The sequence below is a fragment of the Sciurus carolinensis genome, chromosome X (genome assembly GCF_902686445.1).
Source record: "Sciurus carolinensis chromosome X, mSciCar1.2, whole genome shotgun sequence".
In the NCBI taxonomy this organism is placed as follows: Eukaryota; Metazoa; Chordata; class Mammalia; order Rodentia; family Sciuridae; genus Sciurus; species Sciurus carolinensis.
The window spans coordinates 71,610,954-71,624,393 of NC_062232.1; the positions used below are offsets into that span (position 1 = coordinate 71,610,954).

At 35.6% G+C, this 13,440-nt stretch overlaps 1 non-coding gene across 1 annotated transcript; it reads left to right on the forward strand.

The window, feature by feature from the left end:
* Positions 1 to 4,736: 4,736 nt before the first annotated feature.
* Positions 4,737 to 4,842, forward strand: LOC124972698 (U6 spliceosomal RNA). The gene has a single exon (XR_007106494.1). It is a non-coding gene; the product is annotated as a U6 spliceosomal RNA (small nuclear RNA).
* Positions 4,843 to 13,440: the final 8,598 nt, after the last annotated feature.

Here is a 13,440-nt window from a genome sequence, read left to right on the forward strand (position 1 = left end):
CCTAGGGGCCACTGATAAACCATTAATCCCTATAATATGGAAAGATGATAAGCCTCGCTGGATTCCACAGTGGCCCCTAACAAAAGAAAAGCTAGAGGCAGCTCATAAGTTAGTACAAGAGCAGGTATAAGCAGGTCATTTACAACATTCTACCTCTCCTTGGAATACTCCAATATTCTTAACAAAGAAAAAATCAGGAAAATGGAGGTTATTACATGATTTAAGAGCTATAAACGAACAAATGTACCCTATGGGACCCATCCAATGTGGACTCCCTCTTGTCACTGCACTACCAAAAAATTGGCCTACTATTATTCTGGATTTAAAAGATTGCTTTTTCTCTATACCCTTACACAAAAATGATTGTTGGAGATTTGCTTTTACTTTGCCCTCTCTTAATCACACTCAGCCTGACCAGAGATTCGAATGGACCGTGTTGCCTCAAGGTATGGCTAACAGTCCTACTATATGTCAAATATACGTAGATAAAGCGTTAACAACTACTAGACAAAAGTTTAAGAGATTGTTGATTTATCATTATATGGATGACATACTTATTTGCCATCCAGAAAAAGAAGTTTTGTTAGAAGCATTACAATTTATAACTCAAGCATTAGAAAAGAGAGGACTAACGATAGCCCCTGAAAAATTACAATTAGAGGAGATCCAAGAATATCTGGGTACAAGGCTCACTGCTACTACAGTCAGACCAACAAGGTTGACCATCAGGACAGATCAATTGAATACCTTGAACGATTTTCAGAAACTCTTAGGTGACATTAACTGGATCAGATCCTATTTAAAATTATCCACAGGGGAATTAAAACCTTTATTCGATATATTAAAAGGTAATCCTGACTTGAATTCCCCTAGGAAACTTACTTCCCGAAGCACGGATATCCTTACAGCTAGTAGAGAATAGACTTCAGCAGTGTTACGTTGATCGTTGTGATCCTACTCAACCATTAAGTTTAATCATAATCTCAGAAAAGCATACCCCTTTTGGCATAGTTTGGCAAGGAGGACCTCTGCAAAGTATAAATCTCCCTAGCTCTCCAGCTAAAACATTGCAATCATATCCCCAAGCTATTGCTCAGGTAATATTCAAGGGAATAGAATCTTGCATTACTGTTTTTGGAATCCATCCGTCTATTATTATAACTCCTTATTCCACTCAGCAAATTAAATGGCTAATTAATAATGATGATGATTGGTCAGTATTATATTGTTCCACTTCAGCTCAGTTCGATAACCATTATCCCCAACATCCCTGGATTCAATTCTGTAAAAATACTCCCATAGTTTTTCCAAAAGTGACTAGTGTCCAGCCTCTTAAAGACTGTGTAACCGTTTTTACTGATGGCTCCAAAAATGGAGTAGGTGCAGTACTTATCGGTAAACAACTTCACACCATAATAGTTCCACCCAACTCCGCACAGGTTACTGAACTTGCAGCTGTAATATTAGCCTTTAAATTAGCAGATAATCAGCCATTCAATCTTCTATCTGATAGCTTATATATCGTTAACGCTTTACAGATTCTTGAAACGGTACCCCATATTTCTTCCATGTCCACGGTAGCTTCTTATTTTACTACGCTACAAAACCTTATCCTACAGCGTAAACATCTATTCTATTTAGGACATATTAGAGCTCATTCTAATTTACCAGGACCTTTGGCCAATGCTAATGACTTGGTAGATATGGCCACCAAATCAATTTTTGTTTTTTCCATGGAGGAACAAGCAAAACTCTTTCATGAAAAATTTCATGTAAATTCCACTACTTTGAGCAGAAAATTTCCTATATCTAAATGTATGGCTCGACAAATAGTAAAAAATTGTCAACATTGTGCTCCTTTAATCCCAGTACAATCCTTTGGAGTTAACCCCAGGGGACTGCTGCCTGGTCATATTTGGCAGATGGATGTAACCCATATTTCTGAATTTGGTACTGTTAAGTATGTACATGTGTCAGTAGACACTGCTTCAGGGGTCATTATGGCTTCCGCTCATTCTGGAGAAAAGGTAAAAGATGTCATTCAACACTGCCTACAAGCATTTGCTGGCTGGGGCATACCTAAAGTTATTAAAACAGATAATGGTCCTGCTTATACTTCCAAAAGCTTCCGGTTGTTTTTACAAACATTTAACATCCAATCAGTCACTGGCATCCCCTATAATCCTCAGGGACAGGGCATTGTGGAAAGAGCACATCTTACTTTAAAAAATTGTCTAAATAAACAAAAAGGGGGAATAGGAGCCTCCTACAAGTCTCCTAAAGATAAACTTAATTTAGTTCTTTTCATTCTAAATTTCTTAACTCTGGATAGGGACGGCCATTCTGCAGCTGATCGACATTATAATCCCCATAATACTCCTCAAGTATGGGCAAAATGGAAAGATATCCTGACAGGTTGTTGGAAAGGACTGGATTCAGTCCTTCGTTGGGTCCGAGGGTCTGTTTGTATTTTCCCACAGGATCAACAGACTCCAGTCTGGATTCCAGAAAGGCTAATCAGAGTTTTACAGCATGCAAGTGATGCTGCTCCTCCTCGCAATGGCGAGTCTGAGCCTTCCTCCAATAACAAAAACTCAGACGGAAAGGCAAACCCGGAACCTACGGGCCATTGTTAGCCTGGCCATATTTTTCATTTCTAACTAACATATTTCTTATCCTTCCTTTTCTTGCTTTTCACCAATTCCTCTACAAGCCTGTCAATTCTACTGATGATTTTTTAGGTCGTGCTATTTTTGGTGACAAGGATATCTCTAGCCTTTCTTTGCTTTAACAGGAGGAATTTCTGCACTTTGCCGTTGGAATCATACTACAAATCAGACCCAGAGTAGAGCAACTCGTTCTGCTGACCCTAGCTGTAATATTGCTTTTCCTCCTACGTCAGCTTGTGTATTTCCTCCCTTTCTATGTTTCTACCAACTAACATTTCTAATAACACCTCTTAACTGTTCACTAACCGTGTGCTATCTCTCACAATACTGGAATGGTTCTTTTGCCACCCGTGCAATTTGCACATTTCTATCTTCCTACCAGTCCTAGTTTCTGTTGCAGATATAGAATTGCCAGTGCTATTATCAAGAACAGAAGAGGCTTTGACATTGCAACAGCCGTGATCATTGTCATCACAGTCCTTGCAGTAGCAGCATTGACACAACCATAACAACGATCATTTGGCCGAGAATGCAGCTGCAGCCTTGCAGACCATAGAGACTCTATCAGAGAGTGGACTCATTATAAGAACAAGTGGATACCTTGCAAGAACTTTTGGGACTGGGATGCGTTTATTCCCTGAGAGCTGTTTTGTGTTGCCCGTATTGTAACTCCATTGGGGTGTATATTGTTTCTGTATTTAATATGGCTATATGGTTTTTCTTCTGCTTATAGATTTGTCAAACAGCGGGCAGGCTTAGGAGCTATGGTGGTACTCTTCTGCCTTGGCCTCCTTCTCTTCATTCGTTTTGGCATGCATCTACGAGCTAGCCAATAGAGAGATCAAATTATCTTTCATCAGGCCATGACCGCCCTAAAGGCCGACAGCCCCCCATTAGTATGGCTCTTGATGCTGGACCGGTAGTCAAAGACGGGTAATGAAGGAGGTGGCTGTGTACCAACCTAAGACAGGAGCTGCAGCATGCTCTGCAGGCTCTGATGACGGGTAAGGACATATGCTGACCACTCAGCCTAAGACAGGCACGGTCCCGAGCCTTAGTTTAATAGTAAAGAAGGGGGATATGTCGGGGTTTCCGGGACCCCCAGCCTTGGTCACGGTCAAGATGGCGCCTGACGCTGAGCCAAAAGCGGCCAGCTATACAGTAAACAACCAGCAAATTCCAATGATTGGCTAGTTAACGATGTGACTAGAGCATGCCCCTCTCGTGTACCCATCCTATGCCTGCAGCTGTCCGCGTTTATCTCGTGTACTCTCCCCTGATTGGTTGAAGTGTATATAAGCCTGGTGGGTGGGAGAGTAGAGGGAGAAGCTGAGGAAGAGGCAGAAGCGGCGGGGGCTGAAGAAGAGGGAGAAGCGGAAGAAGCGGCGAAGGCGGAGTCGGAGGTTGAAGCCAAGCTGGAAGCAGGGAGTACGCGGGAGCTGGAAGAAGCTGGGAGAAGGGAAGCTGGGAGTGCGCAGAAGCTAGGAGTAAGAGAAGCGTAGGAGAGGGACTGTGCACAATAAACTTCCAAAGCTTCAGACATTTGTCGTGTCTCTCTCTGCGGCCAGAGGGGACGCGATAATTAAGATATATCATACTGCCATTAATCAAAAGAAAGATGGGGAATTGTCAATAAGATGAAAGTTTATGAAATTTGAGTCTCAGACTCCATGGAAATACCAAAGGAAATAAAACAAACCCTAGAAACATGTTGAAAAGGTGTAGGAACCAAATAAACACTTATCCAACAAGGATATGTGACTTTTATTTTTCCACCTCTCGTTTTTGGTTTATTTTTCAATTTAGTTATTATGCTTTTCAGGTCCAGAATTTCTTTTGCATGTTTGTAAAAATAATGTATATCTCTTTTTTGATATTTCCACTTTTATCATATATAATTTTCTTGATTTTTGTGAAGTAATCTGTGTTTTCATTTAGCTTATTGACCATATTTTTAAGATAGTTGTTTTAAAGTTAATCTTTAAATTTGAACAGAAATAATGCTGCATAATAACTAAAAGCCATGAAAATTTATCAAGTTTTCTAGTAAAGTTAATATGTGTATGGGTGCTTGCTTTGCAGCACTTATACTAAAAGTGGAATGATACCAAGAAGATTAGCATGGCTCCTGTGCAAGGATAATATGCAAATTCATGAAGCATTTCATAATTATTTTACTAATAAAAGCTAGTATTAAAAGATGTGTATGGATGTAAAATCCAACATAATTTTAATTTTGGTTTGTAACTTTACTTTTAGTCCTTTTATGAGATCTAAAATTAAAAAGCCTGAACTATCAATAAATCTACTAAAGAGTATCATATATGCATATATATGGTATGTTTTTTAATATGAATAACTTATTTATATATATGTATATGATAATTTGGTCAATTTTATTCTGCAGGGCTTTTGAGAATGTGAGTTAAGCACATTGCTGTTGAACTACAACCCAGCCCTAATTCATTCAGTTTTAAGGACATGAATTATTATTGTCATCCTTTTCATAATTTCTTCATGTCTTATATCATTTCTTTTATCTTTCATTTCCTCTCTCACTACTTATATTTAGTTTATTTTTAAAGTGACATATTTTAATTCTCATTTTTTTGTGTGTATTTTCTTTATGCATTTTCTTTGTTATTATTATGAGGTTATGTAACATATCGAAACATTATAACCATCTATTTCAAACTTTTAGCAATTTAATTGAACTGCCTACAACTTCCTTTTTACTATTGCAGTTCCTCTTTTTTCCCCTCACTCCTCCTTCCCCCTCAATCCCCTTCTTTTACTCCAGGGATCTTCCTTCTAATTTCATGGAAAACTTTCCCCTTTTTTGCCTTTTCTCTAACTTTCACATATGAGAGACTGAGACTGGCTGAACTCATTTAGTATACTGTTCTACAATTTTATCCACTTAAAAGCCAATGACATAATTTCATTCTTCTTTATGGCTGAGTGAAACTTGATTATGTATATATCTACCATATTTTCTTTATCTATTCATCTGGTGATGGGTATGTGGACTGGTTGTGAGTTGTGCTGCTATGACTGCTATTAACATTGATATACTTGAATCACTATAATATGCTGATGTTTCTTGGAAACATTTTAAGGAGTGGGATAGCTGGGTCATATGGTTATTCCTTATCTAGGCCCCTGAAGAATCCCCATACTGATTTCCATAGTAGTTGTACTAATTTTCAGTCCCACCAGTCATGTGTAACTACATTTTTACTGACATTTGGAGGGAAACATTTTTTTAAAATTATTTTTTAGTTGTAGATGGACACAACACCTTTATTTCATTTATTTATTTTTATGTGGTGCTGAGGATGGAAACCAGTGCCTCACACATGGTAGGCAAGAGCTTTACCACAGAGCTACAATCCTAGCCCCTGGAGGGAATCTTTAAGGAATACTATGCCAAGATTATGATGTCTGTGGATAGATATAATAATAATTCTTTCTTTCTGATTTGGATATATCTTATTTCTCTTACACATTTAATTGATTCATCTAAAATTCTAATGCTTTTTAAAATAGGTGGTGAATGAAGATATCCTTGTCTTAACCATGAGAAAAACTGGTAGTCTGTAACATTGAGTAAGATGTTAATGGCTTTTCATAAATGGCTTTATTTTGTTGAGGAAATTTGTTTCTATTCCTAGTTTGTGGATTGTTTTTAACATGAAGAGTTATTAAATTTTTGCAAATGGTTTTATATGCCTCAATTAAGACTATCATTTATTTATTTCTTCATTTTTTCAGTGTTACGCATTGCAATGATTGTTTTTCATATGTTAGACCATTATGCTTGCTAAAAATTATTCCATTTAGCTATGGTGGGTAGTCTTGTAAATGTTTCATTGAATTCTTTTTGATAGTATTTGGAGATTTTGCATAATTATTCATCATACATAATGTTTTGTGCTTTCTTTTCCAGTAGTGCATATTATTTTAGTATCAGGATAATGCTGAACCTACTTTTCATTACAAAATTTGTCCTTTCTCTCATAAAAGTTTTTACCTTACATATATTTTGTCTTGTATTAGTATAGCCATCCCTGCTTTCTATTAGTTACACTTTCCAGGGAATATCCCTTTCTTTCCTCTACTTTAACTCTATGTGTTTCCTTAACTCTAAAGTGAATCAAATGTTTCCTTAAATCTAAAGTGAATCACCATACATTTGATCTTAATTTTTTAATTTTATCAATCTATGACTTTTTAATGGGATTGTACTTCATTCATTTTATTTTAGTATAGTTTTTATTTTTTTGTCTTTTTTTGCTAACTGGGGTTTATCTGTAAAGCATCAAATTAGAAAAAATGATTAGTATACATAAGGAAGATCAGTAGAGTAAAAAAAAGAAAGGTAACTGGAGGAAGGAGGAGAAAATGGAAAGAAGAAGTAGTGGGGACTAAAATAGAACAGATTATATCCCTTGTATATATGATTATGTCAAAATTAAATCTAAAGTACAAAAATGGCTATACCTGACTGAACTGCTCTTTTCCAAGTGATAAATCAAGAGATATCTCCATTCTGTGGCTCTATAATATTCCCAGATTTTTGTTTGCTTTTTTGTTTGTGTGTGTGTGTGTGTGTGTGTGTGTGTGTGTGTGCAGTGCACCTTAACATGCATATCATACTCTGTTCCTCACCTTTGGATCTCTAGGGACCTCAGAGATTTGACTCTAGTAACAAAAGAGGTAACAGGATAGGATTTGAGAATTAGAAGTGCCTTGCAAGGCAAGTGAAAGGGGAGATGCTATCACATATGTGTCAGGCAAAGCAGTGTTAATCCTTTTCTTTCTTTTTTGTACTGAGGGATCAACTCATTGGTGATTATCACCACAGAGCTACATCCCCAGTCTTTTTCATTTTTTTATTTTGAGATAGGGTTTTGCTAAGTTGCTGGGGGCTCTCTAAATTATTGATGCTGGCCTCAAACTTGCAGTACTTCTGCCTCAACTTCCCAAGTCACTGGGATAATAGGTTTTCACTGTTGTGCCAAGCCAGGGTTAAACTATTTAAAGGAAGAAGAAGATGCTTCTACTGGTAAAGAATACTAGCAGAAGTTAAGTGGTTAAATGGCTCCAGATTCATCAAGATCTTTCCATACCACATTTTCCTTTCTCAAGTGCTCTTGCTACTTTTATAGAAGACACCCACACTCACATATGGTAATTTAATTTGCATGTAGATCAGCCACTTCGAGTATGATACTTTCAGTTGATATTTGGAAATTTAAGTACTGTGTAAAACATAAAAAAAAAATTAGGACAGACAAAATATTTATGTCATTTAAATAGATTATAATCTGAGAATATGAATAATTGTGCTCATCTTTCCACATTTTTTCAAGGGCATTGAGGAATAATCACCTAATCCTGTTATATTCCTTAATTTGACAGAAAGATAATGAGATATTGAATACATGACAGCTGTTTTAGTCAGTTTTTTCACTGTTGTGAATAAAGGACCCAACCAGAAAAATTGTAGAGGAGGAAAGGTTTATTTGAGGACTTGTAGTTTCAGAGGTCTTATTCCATAGAAGGCCTGCTCCATTCCTTGGGGCTCCAGGTAAGAAAGAACAACATGGAGGAAGAGTATGGCAGAGGAAGGCAGCTCACGTGGTGATCAAGAACCAGAGAGAGAGAATTCCACTTTCCAGATACAAATATACACTCCAAAGCCACGCCTAATTCCCACTTCCTCCATCCACACACTATCATTTCAGTTACCAGTTAATCCCTATCAGGGGATGAATTACGACCCAATAATTTCTCCTCTCTCTGAACCTTCTTGCATTGTCTCACACATGAGCTTTTGAGGGACACCTAATATCTAAAACATAACAACCATTTTACCTTTTCTAATAATTTAATTAAGAGTATCCAAGGATTATAGTTTACATGTCTCCATTTCCAACACCATTTCCAACATATATCGTGGACCACCAGTGTACACTTTGACACTAGAAATAGTATAAAGATATTTAAAATCTAATAAGTTTGATAACCAATCCTAGAAACCACAGTGCATATTTGGTTACTTCCTTTTCCTCCCCCTCTTTCTTTCTTTTCTTAAAATGAAACTTTGCTGTATTGCCCAGGCTTATCTTGAATTCCTGAGCTCAAGTGGCCTTCCTACCTCAGCCTCCAAAGAAGCTAGGACTGTAAGTATGTGCCACTACTCTTGGCTTCTTATTCTGTTTTGATATGATCATTCATGGTAACAAAGTGTTTAAGGGACAGAATTCCACTGGAGAACAAGATACAACAGGATACAGATACATAAATGTATTAAATTACATTCTCACTGACAGTGGATAAGGTCTCTCTTTTCTTCTTTGTCAGTACTTTTTAAAAATAACGGCCATGATAACTAGGGTGAAATGTTATCTAATTTAAATTTTGATTTGAATTTCCCTGATGGCTAATGATATTGAACATTTTCTCTAAGTTTGTTCGTCATTTGTATTCCTTCTTTTCAGAATTGTCTAGGCAATTAATTTACCCATTGTCTTTGAATTACTTTTTTTGTTGTTAAGGTTTTTAAGTTCTTTACATATGCTGTCATTTGAATACATGACACATATTCTTACATTTGGTAGGTTTTCCAACCAATCTTGATTTTTACTTTTGTTGTTCAGAGACTTTTTTTTGTTTTATGCAATTTATTTTTCAATTTTTTCTTTTGTTTCCTGTGCTTTTAAAGTCCTGTCCAGAAACTTATTACCTACACCACTATCTTGCAGTGTTTTCCCTATATTTTCCCTCTAGTAATTTCAGGGTTTTATGTTTTATGTTAAGGTCCTTGATGCATTTTGAGTAGATTTTTGTAGAAGAGATATAGGGTTCAAGTTTCAGTCTTCATGGGGATATAAGTTTCCCCAGTATCATTTGGTAAAAGAGACTGTCTTTGGTTCAATACATGTTTTTGACAGTTTTGTGGTAATAATTTTTCTTTAGCTGCATGGGATTAGTCCTGGGTTCTCTAATCTGTTCCATTGGTCCATGTGTCTAATTTTATCTCAACATTATTCTGTCATGGTTACTACAGCTCTGTAGTACATCTTGAAATCAGTTATTTCAATGCTTTCAGCTTTGCTATTTTTTATCAAGATCAATTTGTCTATGTGGGACCTTTTGTGTGGTCCCATAGGAATTTTAGATCTTATCTGTAGTTTTTTTTAAAAAATGATATTTGTAACTGCTGTAGATTCAAATATATTCAGCAGAATATTGTATTATTCAGCGTTCTCCAGAGAAATCGACCTAATTGGAGATATATATATATATGTATATATATATATATATATATAAATGATTCAGTAATGATTTATTATAAAGTGTTGGCTGATGCCTTTATGAAGTTAGCAAATCACAACGTATGGAAGATGCATCAGAAAGTAGAAGACCCAGGAAAGCTGATGATTTTGGTATAGTTCAAGTTGAAATGTCTGAGAACCAGGAGAGCTCATGGTATAGTTTACCTTCTAAAGACCAAAAGATTTAAGACTTAGGAAGAGCCAATATTTCTGTTTCAATCTGAAGACAAAAGAAACTATGTTTTCAAGTTTGAGAACAGGAGGACAAGAAACAGTTGTCTTTCATTCAGTGGAGGCTTAGATCTTTTACTTGATTCAGGTCTTTAAATAATTGAATGAGTGTGACACAAATTGGGATGGGTGATCTGCTTTACTAAGTCTACAGAATTAAATGTTAATTTAATCCAAAACTCCCTAATAGAAAAAGGACCATAATATATCAGGCAATCTATGACTATGTAATTTTGACTCATAAAATTATTCATCACAGGTTCAAAGCCTTGTGAATTTGTCACCTATATATACCTCCATAAACCATTTTAATTTCCAAATAAAAATGCTATAATTCCATATAACAGGTCATGTTTATTCTGTGAATAACCAAATTGTGTTAAACCCTTTCTTATAAGAGAAGATAAAGTCCATAAAACACATGAGAGATTTTTTACATTTCATATGTGTGTGCATTATAAATATATTTAGAAAATAGGAAGAAATACTACAGTTACAATGCTTATTTCTGCAACTTGTCACTTGGTCATATCTGCTATTTATAAATGTCTACTTCTACAGAGAAAAACCAAGTACAAGATGGATTCTTAGCTGAGTTCTACCAGACTCTTAAAGAAGAAATAATGCCAATCTTGCCAAACTAGTTCATGAAAGAGAAATGGAGTGAACACTCCCCCAATTCATTCTATAAATCCAGTATCACCCTGATACCTAAACCACATAAAGACATATCAAACAAAAAGGAAGAAAACTAGAGACCAATATCCCTGCTGAATATAGACACAGTAGTTCTTAAAATAATAGAAATCTACATTCAGAAACATATTAAGAATATTCTATACCCTAATAAAGCTGATTTCATCCAAGGGATACATGATTGGTTCAACATATGAAAATCAATAAATGCAATTCATTACATTAATAGAATTAAGGACAAAAGTCACATGATCATCACAGTAGATGTTGGAAAAGACTTTGACAAAATTCAGCAATCATTTTTGTTAACCAATGAAGAAACAAGGAATAAAAGAAACACCTCAAAATCGTAAAGGCTATATATGACCAAATTCAGTCAACATCAGACAGATGGGGAAAATCTGACAGAATTTCCTCTGAAAGAACAAGGATGCCCACTCTCAACTCTTATTTTCAACATAATTCTTGAAACTCTATTCAAAGCAATCAGGTAAGAGAAGGAGGCTACAGAGATACAAATCTTTCTGCTGGTGACAAGCTCCTGTACTTAGAAACCAAAAAAACTTCTTCCATAAGTATTTGTGAACTGACAAACAAATTCAACACATTAGCAGAATACAGGATCAATGTACATCCTAGTAGGGAGGCTGAGACAGGAGGATTGTGAATTCAAAGCCAGTCTCAGAAACTTAGAAAGGACCTAAGCAACTCAGTGAGACCCTGTCTCTAAATAAAATATGAAAAAGGACTAGGAGTATGGCTCTGTGGCAAAGCATCCCTGGCTTCAATCCCTGGTACCCCTCCTCCCATAAAAAAGATCAAGATGCAAAAGTCACTGTTTTTTCTATATTTCAATAATTAATATGCTGAGAAATAAATAAGTAAAACAATTCCATTGAAAATAGCTTAAAAATAAATATAACACTTGAGAATAAATCTAACCAAGTAAGTGAAATATCTCAACAGTGAAAATTGTAGAGCACTGAAAAAAGAAATTGAGACACACCCTAGAAGATAGAAAGACCCCCCTTGTTTCTGATAGATAGAATTAATATTTCAAAGTGGACATATTACCAAAAGAGATCTACAGACTCAACATAATCCTAATCAAAATACCAATGACATTATTTATACAACCAGAACAAAACAGTCCTAAAATTCATATGGAACAATAAAAGACCCAGAATAGCCAAAGCAGCACTGAGCAAGAACAAGATAGGATGCATTACAATATCTGATCTCAATCTCTACTACAGAATAATAGAAATAAAAACAGCACAGTATCAGCATGAAAACAAATATGAAGACCAATGGAATAGAGCAGAAATCACAGAGACAAACCCACATAGATACAATCATCTGATATTTGACAAAGCCAAAAACATACATTGGAGAAAAGATACTTTTTATCAAACAGTACTGGGATAACTGGATATCCATATGTCTAGATGCTTCTCAACCTGCACAAAAGTCATCTCATATCGGATCAAACACCTAGAAATTAGACTAGAAGAACTACAACTGCTAGAAGAAAACACAGGATCAACACTATAACATATTGGCACAGGCACCAATGTCCTTAGTTAAGACTGAAGCTCAAGAAAGAAAACCAGAAGTTAGTAATAGGAATGGCATCATGTTCAAAAGTTTTTCCACACCAAAGGAAACAAGAATGTGAAGAGAAAGCTCACAGGAAAAAATCTTTGCCAGTTATAGGAGATTAATATTCAAAATATATAAAGAACTCAAAAAAAAGCATAGAAAAGTTGAATAATCTGATCAATACATTGGCTAATAAACTAAGCAAATTATTCTCAAAAGAATAACTATAACCGTAGGCAGTGGTGCAGTACTTGCCTAGCATGCAAGAGGCCCTGGGTTCAATCCTTTGTACTGTAAAAATAAATACAAATGGCCAACAAATATGTGAAAAAGTATTCAATGTCTTTAACGATTAGGTAAATGCAAATGAAAACTGCACTGAGATTTTGAGATTCCATCTCATTTCAGTTAGAATTGAATTCATTAAGGATACAAAAAATTAATAAAGGCTGGTGAGGATACAGGTAAAATGGAACTCTTATACATTCTTGATGGATTGTAAATTTGTACAATCCTTATGGAGATTAATATTAATATGATGGTTCCTCAGAAGACTAGATATGCAAATACCATATGACCCAGATAGACCACTCCTCTATTAATCCAAAAGAAATAGTCAACATATTATACTGATACATGCATATTCATATTTATAGCAGCACTATTCATAATAGCCTAGCAATGGAAGCAAACTAAGTGCCCATCAACAGAAGAATGGATAAAGAAAATGTGGCATATATACAATGGAATTTTACACAGCAATAAAGGAAAACAAAATTGTGCCATTCACAGGAAGATGGGTAGAACAGGAAAATAACATACTGAGATAAGGCTGGCAAAGAAAGGAAGGGGATATATGATTTTTCTCATACATGAAAGATAGAAAAATGGAAAGAAAA